This window comes from Salvia miltiorrhiza, chromosome 7, assembly GCF_028751815.1.
Source record: "Salvia miltiorrhiza cultivar Shanhuang (shh) chromosome 7, IMPLAD_Smil_shh, whole genome shotgun sequence".
Classification (NCBI taxonomy): Eukaryota; Viridiplantae; Streptophyta; class Magnoliopsida; order Lamiales; family Lamiaceae; genus Salvia; species Salvia miltiorrhiza.
In genome coordinates this window covers 53,448,245-53,470,192 of record NC_080393.1, presented here as the reverse complement: position 1 = coordinate 53,470,192, position 21,948 = coordinate 53,448,245, and the positions used below count along the sequence as shown (strand labels likewise).

General features: G+C 33.6%; 1 protein-coding gene across 1 annotated transcript in view; it reads left to right on the top strand.

The window, feature by feature from the left end:
* Nucleotides 1–19,747, top strand: part of LOC130994894 (uncharacterized) — a 1,167,164-nt gene extending 1,147,417 nt beyond the window's left edge. The window contains exon 2 of the mRNA XM_057920015.1: nt 19,543–19,747. The gene's annotated coding sequence lies outside the window, so the exon portion shown is untranslated. The remainder of the gene's footprint in view (nt 1–19,542) is intronic.
* Nucleotides 19,748–21,948: the final 2,201 nt, after the last annotated feature.

Here is a 21,948-nt window from a genome sequence, read left to right as displayed (position 1 = left end):
TTTTGAACACGTAAATTAAGAAATATGTAGAAAGTAAAAGTTAATGTAAATTATTTAAATATTAAATATAGAGAGAGAATATATTGTCAAAAACGGAACGAGACATTTGTAATAAGACATCTCATTATGGAAAGTGAGACATTTTTAATGAAACGAAGAAAATATAATTTTATGTTAATAATAATAATAATAATAATAATAATTTTTGTTTTATGTATAATTTTTTGCAAAATAGTGAAAATAGCACTCCTGGAAACGATAAACACTTAAATTGTGGCACAAAAGATCCATGCAATATACTCCCTATGTTCCACTGAAAGCGGTTCATTTATTTTCGTCATAAAACTTAATAAAAAATAAATTTAATAAAAGTGGTAGGGCTCATATATTTTTCAAGAGTTAATTATTATTCTCTTAGTTCAAAATTTGTGAACAACACAAGTTTTAAAAAAGTGATAAATAATAATATTGAGTATTATTGTAAGTAGAGTTTGAGTCCCAATATTATTGTGATTGAATTTTGTGGACTCTATCATTCTATAAATGAAAATGGAAATGATATTGTGGACGAATCAAAATTGTAAAAGTGAAAATGATATCGTAGACGGAGAGAATATATTTTATGAAAATGAGCCGATTTCAGTGAATCAGATCAAAATGAAAAACGAGCCACTTATAATGGGACAAAGGATGTATTAATTTTTTTTTCTTTTACGAAGCAATATAATACGTATAATAACTAGTCAATGCTTAAAATTAATAATCTAATTCCTATACAATTAAATCAACATGCCCCTTCGTACTGGTGATCTAATGATGATGTAATTAATCTCGTTACTGATAATTACATATTTAAATCCTTTAATTATTTTAAGGAAACGATATTGAGTATTTTTTTTAAGATTATGATTTCTTCAATTTCATCATTTCAGTAAAATATAAATAAAAAAAATTAGCTCAAATGATTGAAATAATCAAAACCATCAAAATTATAATTCATCTAAATAACTAAAGAATTAACTTTACTATTTTTAGTTATCTATATATTACTTTTTTTTTTTGATCGGACAAAGTCATGTTAGATGTTAGTAATTAGTTCCTCATCCACTCCAAGAAACCAAATCCACCTTATATCTCCAATTCGCTCCATTCACCAAATCCACCTTATATCACCTTATATCTCCAATCTCCAATTCGCTCCATTCACCAAATCCACCTTATATCTCCAATTCGCAATTCGCTCCCAAGAGGGATCGAACCCGGGTCACTTCACTTAAGTTATCTATATATTACTATATAAAAGGGCAGTATAACAGCCACTTTTTTCCACCAATTTAAAATTATAGTTACTTTTTAAATTTTAGTTATTAAAGTATGTTTCAATTAATTTCTACCACATTTCCGATAAAGAGGCAGTTTTTTTTCCCCTCAAATTAAACTTATTTTCTTCTTTTCTTTTATTATTTTTCAATTTTTTTTCTTTTTTTCTTATTGAAAATTGTATATTTTGAGTAACAATAAAATATTTAATATGCATATCAAATGAAAGATTATGAGAGTAGCTTTGATTTGATATATAATAGGTATAAAATAGGTTTAAAATAATAAAAATATTGAAATTTAAAGTGTTCAAACTAAATTGTTTTCTCTCTCATCTCTCTCATTCTACTTCGTTTTCTTAAATGATGTATTTTCATTTTCCTGATTCTATTTTTATTTCATGTTGGGAACTTAATGAAATATCCTAATCATAGTTTTGATGATACCAAAATCAGTAGGTTTTTCTTGTAATAGACTAGAACTGTTCGAACTCAAGTGTTAGAGTTCCTTTCTGGTTTAGTTGTTGTTCTGAAGACTGAAGTCGCCGACTGTTGTGACGATAAAAGACAGAGTCAAATGCTGATATTTGACTGACCAGTTCAAGAATCAATTATGACTGATTACTTAATTCGAGCCACGTGGATTCAGCTGACTGATATTAAAGTTAAGTATCAGTTAAACATTCTTCCTCGGACTGAACCTCTAAAAGTTTGAAGGAAGCCACGCACTCCAGAAGTACAGCCGCATTAAATGCAGAGATCTCAGGATCGTCATTTCTCTGCAGAGGCCCTCCCTTTTTGGTGATTACCTTTTTCATAGATGTCCTATCTCCTGCTCCTCAGTAGCTGTTCTCACCAAACAAGGAACCTAAAAAATTGAAGCATCAGTCCAAGTTCAAATTGCTCTCTAACGGATGAATTCTTGAATATCATTTCAGCCAACAGATCTATTCAAGACCTCTCTTATAAGTAGAGCTCGATGATCACTTCAATTTTCACCGATTCAACTACACAAGCTGAAGCGCTGTCGAATACTTACTCAGCAATTCTAAGCCATACCTAAGTTTGAATCGAAGAAGAGAATCACAAAGCTAAAAATCAGTCACTGCTGATTACAAATATTCTCTTAGAACTTAGGCAAATATTGTGTATCCAAAGCGCATAACTGATTACAGAGAACCTGTTCTTTGTAATCTAGTTGGCAAGTTTTCGAACCTCTATTCAATTGACCAAATTGAGAGTTTGGGTTGTAAAGGAGTTCAGACCAGTGCTCTGTCTCCGAAGAGATCTTAGTGCCCAGTGCGTGCTAAGAGTGAGAAATCCAACCCGGTGTGTTGGTACTGAAGAAAGGATCTTCAGTTGTCTAGGTTTGATGTGCACCCGTAAGCACATGCCCAGTGAAGTTTGTCAGTGTGATCGACTGACCGTGGATGTAGGAAGTGTTTTCCGAACCACGTAAAAAACCCCTTTATTGTTTACAGCTTTCAGTATTTACTTTCCTTTTTGTGAACAAACCTTTATCAACTGAAAACTGATTAACTGCAAAGAGAAACTTAAACCCTGACAACGTGTTAATCCCACAAGCTATTTCGAAAGAAAAGTTTTCCGCTGCGTGTGTTATTAGTCTAACTGATAGATCTTCGGATAATCAGTAAGATTCATAACATCTCTCTGTTCAACAAACTTGACTGAAGCTTTACTTGTATCAGTTAAAGTTTCTGACTTAACTGTTAACTCCTTACTGAAGAGTATTCAGTATCAACCATCAACCTAAGTTTTACTAAACTCTTTTATCTAAAAAGGTTGTGTCAATTTGTGTTTCGAATTTTTAAAATAGCCTATAGGTGTATTCCCCCCTATATACCTATTCGAGACCCTCCGGACCTAACATTTCGTTGTATCCTTTTCTTATTTTGTTCATTGATCTTTTTTTTTTCTTTTTTTTTTATGCATAACATGTCTAAGTAAGATTTCATAAATATAGTTGTATCTTTTTTTTGCTACGATTTCATAGAAATTTTTAGAACTTTTAAAATTTAAAAATAACACTACTAAATATTAAAATAAATAAGTTATGGTAATTTATAATTGTAAAATAATTTTTTGATATTTTCTCTCTACTCTCTGCAATGTTTTTTTGAGCATCCTCTCTCCTAAATACTCCATCCGTCCACGAAAGAACTTCTTATCTTTCATTTTTAAGACGTCCACAAAAAAACTTACTACCTATTTTTGGACTATACCCCACCACTTATAATTACTTACTTTTCACTTTTTCACAACTCTCAATATTAATTATAACACATTTTCACTACTCTCAATACACTTAATAACTTTTTCTCTATTTTCAATACACTCAACAACATTTTTTCTTAAAACCCGTGTCACTCCCTCTTAGGAAAGTTCTTTCATGGACGGAGGGAGTAACATGTTTACTTTTTTCTACTATTTATATTTTATATGTGTATTTATCTTTATTTTTGTGTTTTAAAGGGGGAAAATAAATAGATACCATATTTTGTGTTTTACATATTTTTTTAATTATAATAGTGTAGAATGTAACATGAGTGAAGAAAAATATATTGGTTCATTATATAATTCTTTTTTAAAATATTTTTTTTGTATTAATTTTAATATAATTTTGTAGATGAATAATTAATTATATATAATAAAAATATATTTTCAAATACGAATTTTTATTTATGTTTGTGTATAAAAAGATTTATTTATTTATTATGACGTGTAATAATAATAATAATAATAATAATAATAATAATAATAAAAAAAATAATAATAAAAATAATAATAACAATAATAATAATAATAATAATAATAATAATAATAATAATAATAATAATAATAATAATAATTAATGTTTAATAACTACAATTATCATTACATTTTATATAAAGTTGAAAATTTATGTTTTCAAATTTCAGTTTTTATTGATCAATTAATGTTGATTATTTTATTTTTAAAATATGCTTAGCATTTGCTTATATTTTGATTCTATTTAATGTTTATGTTTATTTATTTTTTTAATTATATCGTTCAATTTCGATGCTCGCCGTGCATCGCACGGACGAGCGTACTAGTTAAAATTAATCATCAAAAGTAAACTACTTAGTTAGACGTATGCATAACTAATGGTTGTGGGGGAACGATCCTGTTTTTCATAAATTCATAATTAATTTTATGAAAATGAAATTATATGTATATGCTCACTGCAGCAATAAATTCCTTCAGTTGGAAGAGTTTTATTAAGGGAAAAATAGTAAGTTAGCCCTTATGAAAGACACCTCTATGACGTCTGGCACTCTATACTCAAAATTCGATCAATAAGACCCCTTAATGTTTCAATTTGGGTGCAATTAAGCTTCTTCGTCTAACGTTAGACTGGGGAGCTTAATTACACCTAAATTGTAATATGAAGGGCCTAATGATGCCGTTTGTATTTTTTTTATCGCACTTCACCTCCACTCTCTTTGCGTCGCCGGAATATAAGAGGAGAGAAAGGATATCAGCGGCGCATACAAGCAAACATAAGATAAACCAAATATAATTTGGAATCATCGAGATATCACAAATATAAGACAAAGCACTCATACACACGTGCACAAGCAAAATCAACACATGTAGAATCTTATCAACACAAAGATACAAACAAAAGTGGCACAATCAACCTGGTTGAATATGGTCTGCAGTTGCGCATGATTCTACTTAAGAAACTACACATTAACAACGACCCAACGCGTTGAAGATAAAGAGCGTGCGGATTACGATAGGCCTAATATAATAATGAAGTTCAATTAATTTGAGTTAATGTTTGGTGAGATTTCTAGCTTTAATTAGTGGAGTTTTTAGTTTGCGAGTAAATAAATTAGACCCAAAATTTCCACTCATTATAACAATTTTTCACTTAGCCATTTCAACGACCGAGGGGTTGTTTGATTTGAGAAAGTGAAATGAAAAGTTTTTTCTGTGAATGAGTTTTTCTAAGTGTTAACCTCGTCGAAGGTGCGATGGAGGGTGGCAAACTCGCAGCACATCTTATCAGAGGCCAGCAACTTCGCCATACCTTCCCAGTCGATAGTCGTTCCCAGTCAATCAAAAGTAGGCTTCGCTGTTGCCTAAATTCGCGCATGGGTCTACTGTTGCCGCTGATCTCCTCCCCCTTCTCTTAAATTTTGGCGATTGTAGAGAGAGTGGAGGTGCGGTGCAATAAAAAAAAATAACGGCATTAGGCCCAATTTGGGTGCAATAAGTCCCTCCATCTAACGGCGTCAGATCAACGTTAAACGAATGAATTTAATTGCACCCACATTAAAACATGGGGGATCTGATTGATTGAATCTTGAGTACAGGGTGTCAGACGCCATAGGGGCTAAATTGTTATTTTTTCCTATTATTAATTCAATAATATAATTAAGTGGGATTGAGGATAAGGGATACTACAAAGTGTCAATCACAGCAATAATAACAATAATAATTAAAAGAAAAAGGAAAAATAAACTATTTTTGCTATGAATTGGTAGTTAATTCATTTGATTATTTTCTGGGTTGGGCCATTGACACAGCCAATTCTTCAAACAAAAACATGAAACAAAAGCAAGCAAGCAAGCAATTTAGTCTAGCTCAATCGAGATTCGAGAGTAAACTAGTCAAATTTCGAAGAATTGATAAAATGTTTTAATAATGTTCCAGTCTTTTGGTTTGTGACAACTCTAAAGAAATCATCCATATGTATATGTCCAATTACAACAGGTCATAATTCAATAATTTCTAGAACCATAAAATTTTAAATAAATTATAAGTAAATAATGTTTCAAAATTCATCATATAAAACAAATTAACTAAAATTGAGACTATAAACTAAAATTTACTCAAGTTCGAACTATATAATTAATCATTTGAAATATTACTTTTGAGCCTAAAATTAGGTGAACAGTCAATTTGGATTTAGGTAACACTTTTTTTTTCCTAATTTCCAATCAACCTCTCTCTCTCTCTCACACACACACACAACACACACACAAGCAAAGAAATTGATTTTTAATTTGTTCAAGTTAGATAATTAAATGATTCAAATCGTAGAGTTAATCAAGAAATACCCGTTAATGAGGCCGTTGTGAAAAGTGATAGTTCTTGATTAAATTTTGAAAGCAACGGCAACATGAAACCTTTTATTTCACAACAATAATTTCATATCATTAGCAGATCAGATAATTATAATAACTTCAAAGTGGACAACAACAGCAAAATTTGAACATCTGATGAGATTAGAATTATTTATATGTAGTGTGGTGATACTGTTGGAATATAGGATGAGAGAATGTAAGCAAATTTATTTAGAAATTTATTTTGGAGGATGAAACTTATGAAGAGGCTATATAAGAATTAATGTGTATGTGGGTGTGTGGACGTGACAAACAAAGAAATGAACAAGGGGAACACTTTTTTAAAGCTATTTAACTTGATTGCTTTTTTTTGCTCTACACCTCAATACCAAAGTGTACACACATATATATATTATGACTATGTCGGTTAAGTAACCGACTTAATTTGCTAGACTATTCTAGGACACTTATTTGCTAGAATAATCTAGATAGTTAGCTAATTAATTCAAGTTGCCTTTTAATCTAAATATCTTAGGTTCTAGATTTTTCTACTTTCTTCCTATATTTTATTTTTATTTTTGAATCTAGATTTTTCTTTACAAAATATCTTTACTTACAAATCAAGTTTATATTTCAACACTCCCCCTTAAACTTGATTTGTCATTCCGAGCAAAACTCTGAACTTGACGAAATCCTCAAATTTGAGCGGCTTGGTAAAAATATCGGCAACTTGATCTTGTGATTTTACATACTCCACTTGAACCTCCTTCTTTGCAATGCATTCTCTGATGTAGTGAAAGCGGGTGTCAATATGTTTGCTTCGATTATGAAACACCGGATTTTTTGAGAGCGCGATTGCCGACTTGTTATCCACACAAATAGTTGTTGGCTCCTTTTGTGGCCATCCAAGCTCTTCCAGTAAACTCCGTAGCCAAACTGCATGGCAAACACTGGATGTAGCAGCCACATATTCAGCTTCACAAGTTGATAGCGTGACTATGGGTTGCTTCTTGGACATCCAGGTGAAAGCGGTGTCTCCCATGAAGAATACGAAACCGCTTGTACTCTTGCGATCGTCATTGTCTCCGGCCCAATCGCTATCACTATACCCAACAAGCTTATAATCATCAGTACTTGAATAGAACAGGCCATAGTTGAGCGTACCTTTTAGATATCGAAGAATTCTCTTTGCCGCCTTAAAATGCGTAGTGGTTGGATTCTCCATATAGCGACTCACGAGTCCTGTCGCATAAAGAATGTCCGGCCTTGTGCAAGTTAAGTACCGTAAACTTCCAACCAAGCTCTTGAATAATGTCGGATCCACCTTTTCTCCTCCATCGTTCTTGAATAATTTTATCCCGCATTCCACTGGCGTGTTGATTGCTTTGCAGTCCTCCATCTTGAACTTCTTGAGAATTTCCTTGGCATATCCTTCTTGTGTGATGAAGATCCCATCTTCGAGTTGCTTGACTTCCACGCCGAGGTAGTACGCCATCAGCCCAATGTCTGTCATCTCAAACTCCTTTGACATGGCCTTCTTGAACTCCTCAATCATCTTTGGATTATTTCCTGTGAAAATCAAATCATCTACATACAAGCACACAATTAAGACATCTCCTCCGTTGGCTTTCACGTAGAGAGCATGCTCGTGAGGGCATTTGGTGAAACCATTCTCCTCCAAGTACTTATCGATCCTGCTATTCCATGCCCTTGGTGCTTGCTTTAGTCCGTATAGGGCCTTCTTTAACTTCAAGACTTTATCTTCTTGCCCTTTCACCTCGTAGCCCATTGGTTGCTTGATATAGACTTCTTTGTCTATATACCCATTCAAGAAGGCTGACTTGACATCCATTTGATAAATCTTCCATCTATTTTGGGCTGCAAGAGAGAGTATTAGTCTGATAGTTTCTAAGCGAGCGACAGGAGCAAATACCTCATCATAATCGATTCCAGCTCTTTGACTATATCCTTTCACGACGAGCCTCGCTTTATATCTTTCCACTTCACCCTTGGAATTCTTCTTAACTTTATACACCCACTTGACTCCAATGGCCTTGTGCCCTTTTGGTAGTGTCACGAGCTCCCATGTATCATTCTTCTTTATGGCTTTGATTTCTTCATCCATCGCGACTCGCCAATTTTCACTATCTGCTGCTTCTTCAAAGCTAACAGGCTCACAATCAGCAAATAGGCAAAATAAGGTAAGATCTTCTAACCTTTCAGTTTCCTCATATATCTCGCCCAAACTCCTTGCTCGTGGTGTGGCTCTTTCATTTAAGAAAGATGGTGGCGAGTCTTCAGTGACTGGCACTGGTGAAGCTGGTGGAGTCACTGGCTCTTGTTGGACTTCTCCAACTTGCTCTTCTGCTCTTTGTTCTTCTAACTGTGGGATGTAGGTGAAGTCACCGTTGGAGCTGAAATCCCATACTCCTTCTTCGTCGAACTCGACGTCTCGACTTATCACTGTTTTCTTGGTCTCTGGGTTATATAACTTATAGCCTTTAGAGTTAGAGTCGTACCCCTAGCGCCTGATAAATGAGACAGAGAGCCTTCTTGTCTCTCTTTCTCGCGTCTCGCAATCTATCCTTTTGTTGTTGGGATAGTGCGGCCTCGTCCTGCGGCTCCTCGTAGCCATTCTCCACGATCTCCCAAACGTCGTGGGCTCCCAATAGCACCTTCATCTTGATGCTCCAATTGTCGAAGTTGCTCTTGTTGAGCATGGGGACTTGAAACGATTGTAAATTCGCCATACCACAAGTAGAATCTTGTGGCTCTGATACCACTTTGTTGGAATATAGGATGAGAGAATGTAAGCAAATTTATTTAGAAATTTATTTTGGAGGATGAAACTTATGAAGAGGCTATATAAGAATTAATGTGTATGTGGGTGTGTGGACGTGACAAACAAAGAAATGAACAAGGGGAACACTTTTTTAAAGCTATTTAACTTGATTGCTTTTTTTTGCTCTACACCTCAATACCAAAGTGTACACACATATATATATTATGACTATGTCGGTTAAGTAACCGACTTAATTTGCTAGACTATTCTAGGACACTTATTTGCTAGAATAATCTAGATAGTTAGCTAATTAATTCAAGTTGCCTTTTAATCTAAATATCTTAGGTTCTAGATTTTTCTACTTTCTTCCTATATTTTATTTTTATTTTTGAATCTAGATTTTTCTTTACAAAATATCTTTACTTACAAATCAAGTTTATATTTCAACAGATACACGGTAATAAACGTTGTGAGTACAAACGGAATTGTTCAAATATAGTGCACATACAAACTTTTTACTTAATTATATCCATTGCATTTTTGTAGAGCTAGTTTTATATAAATGTGTCATGCATAGTGCTTCTTTTTTTAAAGAAAGAATGAATAGTGTATTTTCATACCTCGATACCCACAATAAAATATCCAAATTCGAACATAAAAGATAACAAAAAGACGATCAAAGAATTGAAATGACATACTTCCTCCATTCACAAAAAAATAATTATAAAAATGAATGATACAAATTTTAATAAAACTGATTAGTATATTGTGAATGGAGGAGGAATATCACTTAAAAGATAGTGTTAATAATGATAATTAGTTGTATTGTAAATGGAGAAGAGAGTCCACCATGTGATAGAAAGTTTTTCACTTAAAGACAAGTTAGAGCTATCATATTCAATGTAATATTCAATTTTTCATTGAAAAAAAATCATTATAACTATAATTATTTTTCTTTATTACTAGCAGAGTTTACGTGCGTTGCACGCATTACCTCTTGTTTAACATAAATTATTTATTCAAAATAATAATATATTTAAAGATAAAAATATTATAATACTATTAATTGTTGATTATTAACTTTAATAAATGTTTGCAAGTAGGTGTAAAGAAGGAAATAAAAAATAAAATAAAATCTTATATGTGTGTATAATTTTGACCACCAAAATTGTATTGTAGTTATAATGATAATATATATAATTAATCTGATTAAGTAAGATTAGAGGAAGAAAATGTACATATTATATTTTTCTAATTACAAAGCAAAAAAGTTGTTTTGCTCCCATCTTATATAAGTATATAACCAGCGCTGGTTATATAAATCTTTCTTCGTGACAAGAACCATCAACAACTTATGCTCTATTCCTTTTTGAGCGAGAGACAAAGCTCTATATATGGATGAGTTTCTTGAGATTTTTGCATAAAAGCAAGCAAAATCTAGCTACATGTACAATGTGGATTTTTTTTTGTCATTGTTCTCGAATATATTTAATGAAGTTACACGATAATGGACCAATATCAATCTATCTTAAAAATTTATATAAATAATAAGCATAATATATAATTTATGAGTCATTTACTTTTCATGATTGAAAATATACATGGTTAAGAATTTTTATCCATATTAATATGATTTCTCCAATCCCTTTCAATTGGAGAATCAAAAAGATTATCTTAAATTATAGAAACTATAAAGAGCCTTGAGATATATCAAAATTTGAATTCTTCTTAATAAATAATGGGTTGATCTATGCTATTTTTATCTATTAATGTCTTCTTCTAAATCAATGTCATGCATATTTTTGTAAAATCTTATTCCTAACTAATGTTATGCATATTCTTATAATTTGGTGGATCTATATATAAGGTAGCAAGGGCCTCCTAAACATAAACATTTAGAAAACTCCTAGCTATTCATACTCACGTAATGCATTACACATATAATAAATCTAACCCATTTCACATTCTTAGAATAAATGGATATTGCAAGGGGTTATAATTAACATCTATATAATCTATAGTATATAAATTAAAATATGATCTTAAAACAATATCAAAGTACTAATTAATCAAGATCCGATTAATTGTATTCATTACTTGATTTGAGTTTGACATGATGTTATAATGATGATCAGCATTCTTCTGATATACATCAATTCAATGAACAAATTTGATAACCAAAATCAATTTTTTCCCATGTCTTGTTCCAATAATAATTAGCTTCTTTGTGAAAATTAGAGAAATATCGCATAAAGTTGTGTGTTATACTATTCATTCATAATAATTTTAAAGTGCATTCTGAAGATATGTTATCCTATAATCATCATACCCTTAAATTATTCAATCTTTATTTTGAGCATTAAATTATTTTTTCTTTTAATATATATATAGTAATGCGATCGTATTCAAAACTTTTAATATATAATAATGTATAAAATTAAAATAATATCTATAGTAATGATAAATAGAATTTTAGTATGAGAAAAATACAACTTAAATTAACAGTCTAGAAAATCAGTAAGATAACTTAAGAATTCAACAATACTTGTTTGGTATGTGGTACTATGTTATAAAAAATTCAGATAGAAATTGCGAATTAATTAGATGAATAGTTTTAAGTGAAATATCCATTATATTGATTTTTAACATTTATATATTTATCCAATCAAAAAATTTATGTAATTTAACTTTACTAATTTTTTAATTTCGTAGAAGGATAAGAATACTATTTTATAGTATTATTTATCTTACTAAGATATATTTCCTAAATGTGTTTATGTATTTTTCGAATCTTTTTGTATATATAGATGCCATAGCAATATCAAGCAAGCTAAGGCCATCAGCCCACTCCAACATTGGCTACGACTTCGAGAATTTCCACATCTTCCTCATCATTGGGCACAAAATAACTCCTTGCAAATCCCATCAGTCGGCACATGGTGCTCTCTCAGATTTGTCGAAGCTGCACGTGGCTAATATTTATTGAATTTATATAATAATTTTGTATTCAAAAAATTAATAAGTCTTGGATTCAAATAATATAGATTTATATGTGATGTGATAATTAGATAAAATTGAACTTGTTTAGAATTGTGATTGGAGTTTAATTCTTTTATGTTCATACATATGATAATAATCAACTAAATAAAAAATATTAAAATAATTAATGATAATATGATACTATTGTCATTAAAATAAATTAAAAAATAGGGACATATTAGGTAAGTCAAATTTTGTAAAACAAGGCTCTTTTATAATAAGTATAGATAAATTATTATTATTATTATTATTATTATTATTATTATTATTATTATTATTATTATTATTATTATTATTATTATTATTATTATTATTATTATTATTATTATTATTATTATTATTATTATTATTAGAATAAATTCATATATATATGTACAAATAATCAAAACATGATGTCTAGCTAGCATATGTTAGTGTTAAGTTGATTAGTTCCAGATAGAAATTAAATGACGATAGGGTATTTGGTGTCATCAAAATAAATTAAGCCATAATCTCTTTGGCTATCATCGATCGTTCATGAGCTTGTTTCCTTTGCGCCTTGTTCCATAAACTCTTTATCATGTTTATTTTTTCCTTTTATAAAGTTTTCGCATATACACAAAATTAAGTTAGTTTCTTTTGTACGTCCTCTCAAAAAAAGTTGACTAATGGTTGAAAAACCTATAACAATAACCCATGCCAATTTAGAAATATAAAAAATACTATAAAACTAAAGACCTCAACTACTTATACCAAGTTACAGCTGAAACATAGCTAGGAAAAAAATTACACCTAAGAACAAAAATAACATAGCTAGCAATGTCATTCTAATCAACCCACTCGAAATAATCTTATCAGGTGTTGGACTATTCGGTTCGAACGTGCATCGTCGGCTTCGACCACCTTTAAGATCAACAATCTCCCAATCCGATCTAAATCGAAAAACTTGTTTCGGATTTCTGAGCTCATATGGTACCTCAACTCTACTAAAATTGCCGTTTTCAACATTATAAAACCCTCCTCCATCCGCTGACCTCGTGAAAACTACAATGCTGCTGCAGAACTCCACCGGCTGCGCATGCTTCACCGCTCTTTCGACGCATCTCATATCCACCACCACCTTCCTCTCCTCCCCCACCCACACCTCCATCTCTCTCCTGTCTCCGTCCTCGACCATGCGCGCAAACCCTAGCTCTCCCTCGTACTCCACTAGCTCCTTCCACTTGCAGGCGGGGTCGCACTGCAGCAGCGGGGAACACCGGAAGCTCCTCCTCTTCACGTCCAGCGTCAGCACGTTGCCGTTGACGGTGAGCCAGTGGAAAAATCGGCCGGCCGTGGTGACGGCGCGGCGGCAATATTCTATGATCTCGCCGTAGGGAGCCGTGCACTCGATCTTCTCCCACGCCCACGTCTCCGAATCGAATATCTCACAGTGATGCTGCATCGTCTCGGAGTGGTACAATCGAGCAATGATGTAGCGGAGAGGGGTGGATCGGACGACGACGATGGCGACGGCATCGGTCTCGTAGCGGAGCTTGGGATTGGGCAGAGCCTGCCACTGGCTGGTGGCGGGCTTGCAAGCGTAGAATCGCTTGTTACGCTTGTTGTAGCATATTCGTCTCTGGCAGCAAAGAATCCCTTGATCGCACGAGGCTAGGATCTCCATGTTGTCGCACGGCCAATTTTCTTTGATGGCTGCGGCAGCGGCGGCGGCGCCGGGAGCGGAGGATACCAATGCCGACGGGAATTTAGCAATGCGTCTGACGTCTTGGAAGAAATAGCCGAAGAGGGAATTGGTTCTTTGGGAGTGGAGAGGGAGAAAAGAAGGCTCGTAAATAATGTGCTTCCAACTCTTTGAAACCGCCTTGCATCGTTCTAGGGTTTCCAACGACGTTCGGCTTAGAATCTCGAAGATCAACTCCGACGGTAATTCTGCAGACCCCATCTCTCTCTGTGTATATATCTTTCTCGATGTTAATAGTGTACGTAGAGAGTAGGATGGAGGATGTATATATATAGATATTCTGGTATAATGCAGATGCTTCCTATTTGAATTGGGATTCGATTACTGTTACCTTATTGGAATCGGATGTTTAATTAGAGCTAATTAAGGAATTAATTTTTCCTTTTCCTACTTGAGGTTTCCAATGGAGAGTCTTGTGCCGCTGCATATATAAAATTTAAGAGTCTTGAGGGCCAAGCTGTACACTGTTCTCAAATTTTTTTAGTCAACTCACCCTATTCCAAAAACTAGGTTAATTTGATGGATGAAGTGTAAACAACAGCTTTACAAGTTATATTTAAAGATAAAAGATATCGGTTTAATTGATCGAGAATATTTGTTTTATCAGTGATAATATTTTAGTTCAAGTAGTTATCTGTTATATTAATTTTCACAAAGAAAAATTTTCAGTAAAAAATACTCATAAATCAGATAACGCTATCTCCATCAAATGATGGAGTTAGTAAAAAATCTTTGGTGCAAAGTTGATCGCCTTATATGTGAAATTGTGAATAAGCTGGTAATTGATTAAAATTTGATCGTCTATACGAGTCCCTACTCCTATCCCAAAAAGATTTAAAAAGAAAGTAATATTTAGGTATATTACAAATTTATATTAAAATTAATTAAAGTTTTAAATTTAAACAGTTAGCAAACATTGTTACACGGTCGTTATATATTCAAAAAATAATAAGTCTTGGATTCAAATAATAGATTTATGTGATGCATGTGTAAATAGATAAAATTGAACTTGTTTAGAATTGTAATTCTTTATGTTCATACATAAATATAATAATCAACTTAATGATAATATGATACTACACTATTGTCGTTAAAATAGATTAAAAAATAGGGACATTTTAGGCAAGTCAAATTTTGTAAAACAAGGCTCTTTTATAATAAGTATAGATAAATTTTGTAGCCCATTTTTTAGTGTTTGTCCTCTTGTTTTATACTGTCCTCTTGTTTTATACTCCATCCGTCCCATTACTTTGTTAATAAATATGCAGAAAGTAGTCTTATTTAAATATTAGAGCATCGGCAATGGGAGCTCAGAATTTGGCTCGAGCCCCCCGATTCCGCGCCCGCCCCCATTGTCGCACCATGGGCTCGCGAACCCTCTCTTCTCTAGCGCTCCGGGCTCAAACGGGAGAGAGATTGGGCGCGATAGCACACGCCCAATGTAACACCCCAAATATTTACATTTATTATATAAGTTTAATTATTAATATTTTTTCTTGTACAATTTATTATTTTTAGATAATTACATGATACATATAGATATGCACCATTAATTTTATTATTATTATTATTATTATTATTATTATTATTATTATTATTATTATTATTATTATTATTATTATTATTATTATTATTATTATTATTATTATTATTTCGATTCCTATTAGAACTAGAACTCTTTTATCATTTTTTTATTCCTAATCTTATTAGGAGATTTATATAGAATACAATCTGTATAATTATCAAACTCCTTTAAAAACTAGTATAAATAGAGACACAATTAGTACCCTAAAAAAAAAAACAAAGACACACACGCCGAAACTCGAAGCTAGCAGTAAGAATCGGTACATTCTTCTTCTCTATTTTTTTTCCCGCAAAGTTTTGTTCTAAAAATAAGTCTTCAAACTTTTGTAGTTAGCAATATTTAAATCTTTTCCCTCAAAATTGATGTTGCATTAGGTACTTTTTTTTTTGTTTTAACTTTCAAGTAGCAAATTATTTTTTATACCAATCAGTTTGGTTTCGCATATGAAAAAGTTGGAGTTTTAATTTTTTTTATACTTATACTGTATTATTTTTTTAATCACTTAATCAAGTTTTATTTATTTATTTTTTTCACTGTTGCGAAAATTCTCTAAACATATAACTAATGATACATTTAACTAGTATAGGAATAAATTATTTAATTAGTATATATTTTAGTAATTTCATGATTATTTATATTTTTAGGCAATGGATAGTTGCCTAGGTTTACGTTTTTTTTTAAAATAGTTTGACTTTGATTTTTTATATATATTCCTATGCTAGATTAGAATCATTATTACTAATAATTAAGTCTTTATAAAAAATTTATGAAGATATTGTTGGAATATAAACTTGATTTGTATAGATATTTTATAAAAAGTATTCTAGATATTTTGAAAAGTAGAAGAAAAAAGAAAAATCTAGAATAGTTGAGAATAAGATAGAAAAAGAAGAAAATTCTAGATTAGTTGAGAATGAGATAGAGAAAAGAGAAAGATCTAGAATAATTAAGAATAAGTTATAATTAAGAAGAAATAGCTAAAACTAGATAATTCTAGAGTGTATAGAAAATTCTAGAGAAGTGTTAGGAAAACAATATGTGAGAGAACTCTAGAATCATCTAGCTACTACCATGTACCACTATAAATATGTAACCATGTTTTGGGATTGTAAATGAAGTAAGCAAACAAGTAAGGAAGTGAATTAAAGAAAGATTGTGTTAGCAAACTCCAATCCTCCCACTAAAATTCTTAAGCACACACACGTCCACAACCAATTTCTTCAAATTTCCTCCTACCAATTAAATAAATTCTCCATTATATATTCTTATATTCCAACAAAGTGGTATCCGAGCCATAAAATCCTACCTGTGGAATGGCCAACCTACAATCGTTTCAAGTCCCCATGCTCAACAAGAGCAACTTCGACAATTGGAGCATCAAGATGAAGGCGCTATTGGGAGCCCACGACGTTTGGGAGATCGTGGAGAACGGCTACGAAGAGCCGCAGGACGAGGCCGCACTATCCCAACAACAAAAGGATAGATTGCGAGATGCGAGAAAGAGAGACAAGAAGGCTCTCTGTCTCATTTATCAAGCGCTGGGGGACGACGATTTCGAGAAGATCTCAAATGCGAGTACCGCCAAAGAAGCGTGGGAGAAGCTCCAGAACGCGTGCAAAGGAGTGGAGCAAGTAAAAAAGGTACGACTTCAAACTTTAAGAGGAGAGTTTGAGTCTTTGCATATGAAAGAGTCCGAATCAATTTCGGATTATTTTTCAAGAGTCTTGGCGATGTCTAATCAAGTGAAAAGAAATGGTGAAAAGTTGGAGGATGTAAGAATTATGGAGAAAATATTGCGCTCACTAACTCCAAGATTTGAGCATATAGTAATCACAATTGAAGAAACTAAAAATTTGGAGGAGATGACAATCGATCTCTTGTTGGGGTCGTTGCAAGCATACGAGGAGAAGCAAAAGAAGAAGCAAGAAATTTCAGAGCAACTTTTAAAGTTGCAAGTAAGCCCGAAAGAGAAAGAAGAAGGTCCGAGCAATGGCCATGGACAGTTCGGGAGAGGACGTGGCCAAGGACAAGATCGAGCCAGAGGCCGAGGCCGTGGACGAGGACGAGGAGGCTTCGTCAACAGTAGTGAAAGAAAGGAGTTTACAAATTGTCGGGGGAGGAGCAACCCGCAGTCGAGGTACGATAAATCTTCGATAAAGTGTTATAATTGCCATAAATTTGGGCACTATGCTTCCGAGTGCAGAAGTGAAAAAGTAAGGATTGAAGAGAAGGCCAATTACGCCGAAAGCACAAATCAAGATATTGGTAGTGTGCTTCTGGCATATAAAGGAGAAGCTGGAAGACAAGATGACACGTGGTACCTCGACACCGGTGCAAGCAACCACATGTGCGGGAAAAGAAATATGTTTGTGGAGCTCGATGAGTCGGTAAGTGGCAACGTCTCCTTTAGTGATGAATCTAAAATTCCAGTTAAAGGAAAAGGGAAAATTTTAATTCGCTTGAAGAATGGAAATCATGAATTTATTTCCAATGTTTATTACGTGCCCAATATGAAAAATAATATCTTGAGTTTGGGACAACTCTTGGAGAAAGGTTATGATATTCACATGAGAGATTATAACCTTTCAATAAGAGATGGCAAAAATAATCTTATTGCCAAGGTGCCAATGTCTAAAAATAGAATGTTCTTATTGAATATTCGAAATGACATGGCAAAATGCCTGAAAGCGTGTTACCAAGATAAGTCTTGGTTGTGGCATCTACGGTTTGGGCACTTAAATTTTGGCGGTTTGGAGTTGCTATCAAAGAAAGAGATGGTGAGAGGCCTACCATCCATCAAACATTCCGATCAACTCTGCGAAGGTTGTCTACTCGGGAAGCAGTTCAGAAAGCCATTCCCAAAGGAGTCAAGCTCAAGAGCTCAAAAGCCACTGGAGTTGATTCATGCTGACGTGTGTGGGCCAATAAATCCAAGCTCCCTCGGTAAAAATAATTATTTTCTGCTATTTATTGATGATTTTTCTAGAAAAACGTGGGTATATTTCTTGAAGCAGAAGTCAGAAGTATTTGATGCATTCAAGAAATTCAAAGTTGCCGTCGAGAAGGAGAGCGGACGACAAATCAAGGCCCTGAGGTCTGATCGAGGTGGAGAATTTACATCCAAGGAGTTTCTAGAATTTTGCGAAGCAAATGGAATTCGACGGCCCCTGACAGTTCCGAGATCCCCCCAACAAAATGGAGTGGCGGAAAGAAAGAACAGAACAATTATGGAGATGGCGAGGAGCATGCTAAAGACGAAGAATCTGCCTAAAGAATTTTGGGCCGAAGCAGTGGCGTGCGCAGTGTACCTATCTAACCGATCGCCGACAAGGAGCCTGTGGGGAATGACTCCACAAGAAGCCTGGAGCGGGAGAAAGCCAGGAATTTCCCACCTAAAGGTATTTGGAAGTAAAGCCTACGTGCATGTACCAGATGAGAGAAAGAAGAAGTTCGATGATAAAAGTGAAGCATTCATCTTTATCGGGTACGACTCTAACTCTAAAGGCTATAAGTTATATAATCCAAATACCAAGAAAACAGTGATAAGTCGAGACGTGGAGTTCGACGAAGAAGGAGTGTGGGATTTTAATCCCAGCGGTGACTTCACCTTCATCCCACAATTCGAAGATGAAAGGCCTGTCGAGCAAGTTGAAGAAGTCCAGCAAGAGCTAGTGACTCCGCCAGCTTCACCTATACAAGTTACTGAAGACTCGCCACCATCTTTCTTAAATGAAAGAGCCACACCACGAGCAAGGAATTTGGATGAGATATATGAAGACACTGAAAGGTTAGAAGATCTCACCTTATTTTGCCTATCTGCTAATTATGAACCTGTTAGCTTTAAAGAAGCGGCAAATAGTGAAAATTGGCGAGTCTTAAGAGACGAAGAGATCAAATCAATAAAGAAGAATGATACGTGGGAGCTCGTGACACTACTGGAAAGGCACAAGGCCATTGGAGTCAAGTGGGTGCATAAGGTTAAGAAGAATTTTAAAGGTGAAGTTGAAAAATATAAAGAAAGGCTCGTCGGGAAAGGATTTCGCCAAGTTCGGAGTTTTGCGCAGAATGACAAATCAAGTTTAAGGGGGAGTGTTGGAATATAAACTTGATTTGTATAGATATTTTATAAAGAGTATTCTAGATATTTTGAAAAGTAGAAGAAAAAAGAAAAATCTAGAATAGTTGAGAATAAGATAGAAAAAGAAGAAAATTCTAGATTAGTTGAGAATGAGATAGAGAAAAGAGAAAGATCTAGAATAATTAAGAATAAGTTATAATTAAGAAGAAATAGCTAAAACTAGATAATTCTAGAGTGTATAGAAAATTCTAGAGAAGTGTTAGGAAAACAATATGTGAGAGAACTCTAGAATCATCTAGCTACTACCATGTACCACTATAAATATGTAACCATGTTTTGGGATTGTAAATGAAGTAAGCAAACAAGTAAGGAAGTGAATTAAAGAAAGATTGTGTTAGCAAACTCCAATCCTCCCACTAAAATTCTTAAGCACACACACGTCCACAACCAATTTCTTCAAATTTCCTCCTACCAATTAAATAAATTCTCCATTATATATTCTTATATTCCAACAGATATTTCAGGTCCTATAAAGCATTGAATTATATTTCACATTTTTTTTTAAGGTTCCACTTAAATCCTCATATAAGTATTGTATTTATTGAATTAGGTGCGGTGCATTTAAGTTTTCCATTCCAGAATTTGTAGACTTTATTGTCTACGACATTAAGGTGAGAGATTTTACGCTTATTCATATGGTTATATATGTTTTTATTATCGCGTTTGATTACTTGTTTACGTGCATCTTATGATTATGTTGCTATGTGCGATCATGGGACCTAAGCCATTGATCTATGTTGTTATGTGCGATCATGGGACCTAAGCCATTGATCTATGTTGTTATGTGCGATCATGGGACCTAAGCCATTGATCTATGTTGCTATGTGCGATCATGGGACCTAAGCCATTGATCTATGATGTTATGTGCGATCATGGGACCTAAGCCATTGATCTATGTCGATAAGTTGATCATGGGACCTAAGCCATTGATCTTATGTATGTGTTTGGTCATGGGACTTAAGCCATCGACTCAAACTATGATTATGTTTGTCAAGGGGCTCCGGTCTCTTGGCGTATGTTTACAAGTATGATAACGTGATTTGAGTATATATGTGACGTATATGAATATTTTGTTATGTTCCTCACTGAGTATATTTTCAATATGCTCACCCCTTATCTTTTCAGTTTTGCAGTTTCAGAGTCGAAGTGGCCATGGAAGTGGAGAATGACTAGGGATAAGGATTTTACATTGAACATTCTAGTTGAAATTATTAAGTTTTATTTTATTTTTATGATACTACTTTAGTTTTGGCAAGTTGACTTTGAAATTAGTTTAAATTTTCTTTATAAATCAAGAAATTATTATTTTACTATCTTTTGTTCTCTAATTTTTTTTTAAATAGTAGAGTTTATGAAAATTGGGGTGTTACACCCAATCACCTAATTTTGTCCGATTAAAAAAAAAAATCGGACCGTTGGAATTTTACTGTTGAGGGAGGCAACCGTTCAACGGTTGTTTTACCTTTTTTAAAAAAAAAGTCCTCTATATATATATATATCAATCCCATTCACTTCTCTATTCAATTCTTCATTCACTTCTCTTTAATCCCTTCATCTATCCTACAAAAAAATGTCATCATCCAACAATTCTTAAAACCATTCTTCTACCAATTCTTTATCCGATGAAAAAGTTCCAAACCAAAAACTTCCTCATCTTTTCGATCCAATGCAAAATCCCGAAATATTTTTTATGAGTCTTGCTGCGAATTTCATGCAAGTGGCGAGTTCTTATCGGTTCGATCATCGTCCTCTACCGAAGAAGAAGCGTAAATTTATTCTCCATGATCGTGAAGGTGGTGGCGACCGCCTATATCAGGATTATTTTGCTCTCGATGCAGTTTATGGGCTACAATTATTCCGACGTCATTTTCGCATGAGCCAGGCGTTATTTCTAAACATTGTGAATACGCTAGAAGTCGATCCTTACTTCTAACAACGTCCCGATGCTTGTGGCCGCTTTGGCTTCTCACCGATCTAGAAGTGCACAACGACGATTTGGCAACTGACGTACGGTATTGCTGCTGATTGTTGTGACGAATATCTCCATATAGGAAAAATGACGACGTTTGCGTGCTTGAAGAAATTTTGTAAAGTCATTGTTCATATTTTTAGCGGCATATATTTGAGGAGGCCAATCAGTACCGACGTTCAACGACTCCTTGCAATGCACGAGGCCAAACATGGGTTCCCGGGAATATTGGAGACTAGACTGCATGCACTGGGATTGGAAGAATTGTCCAATGGT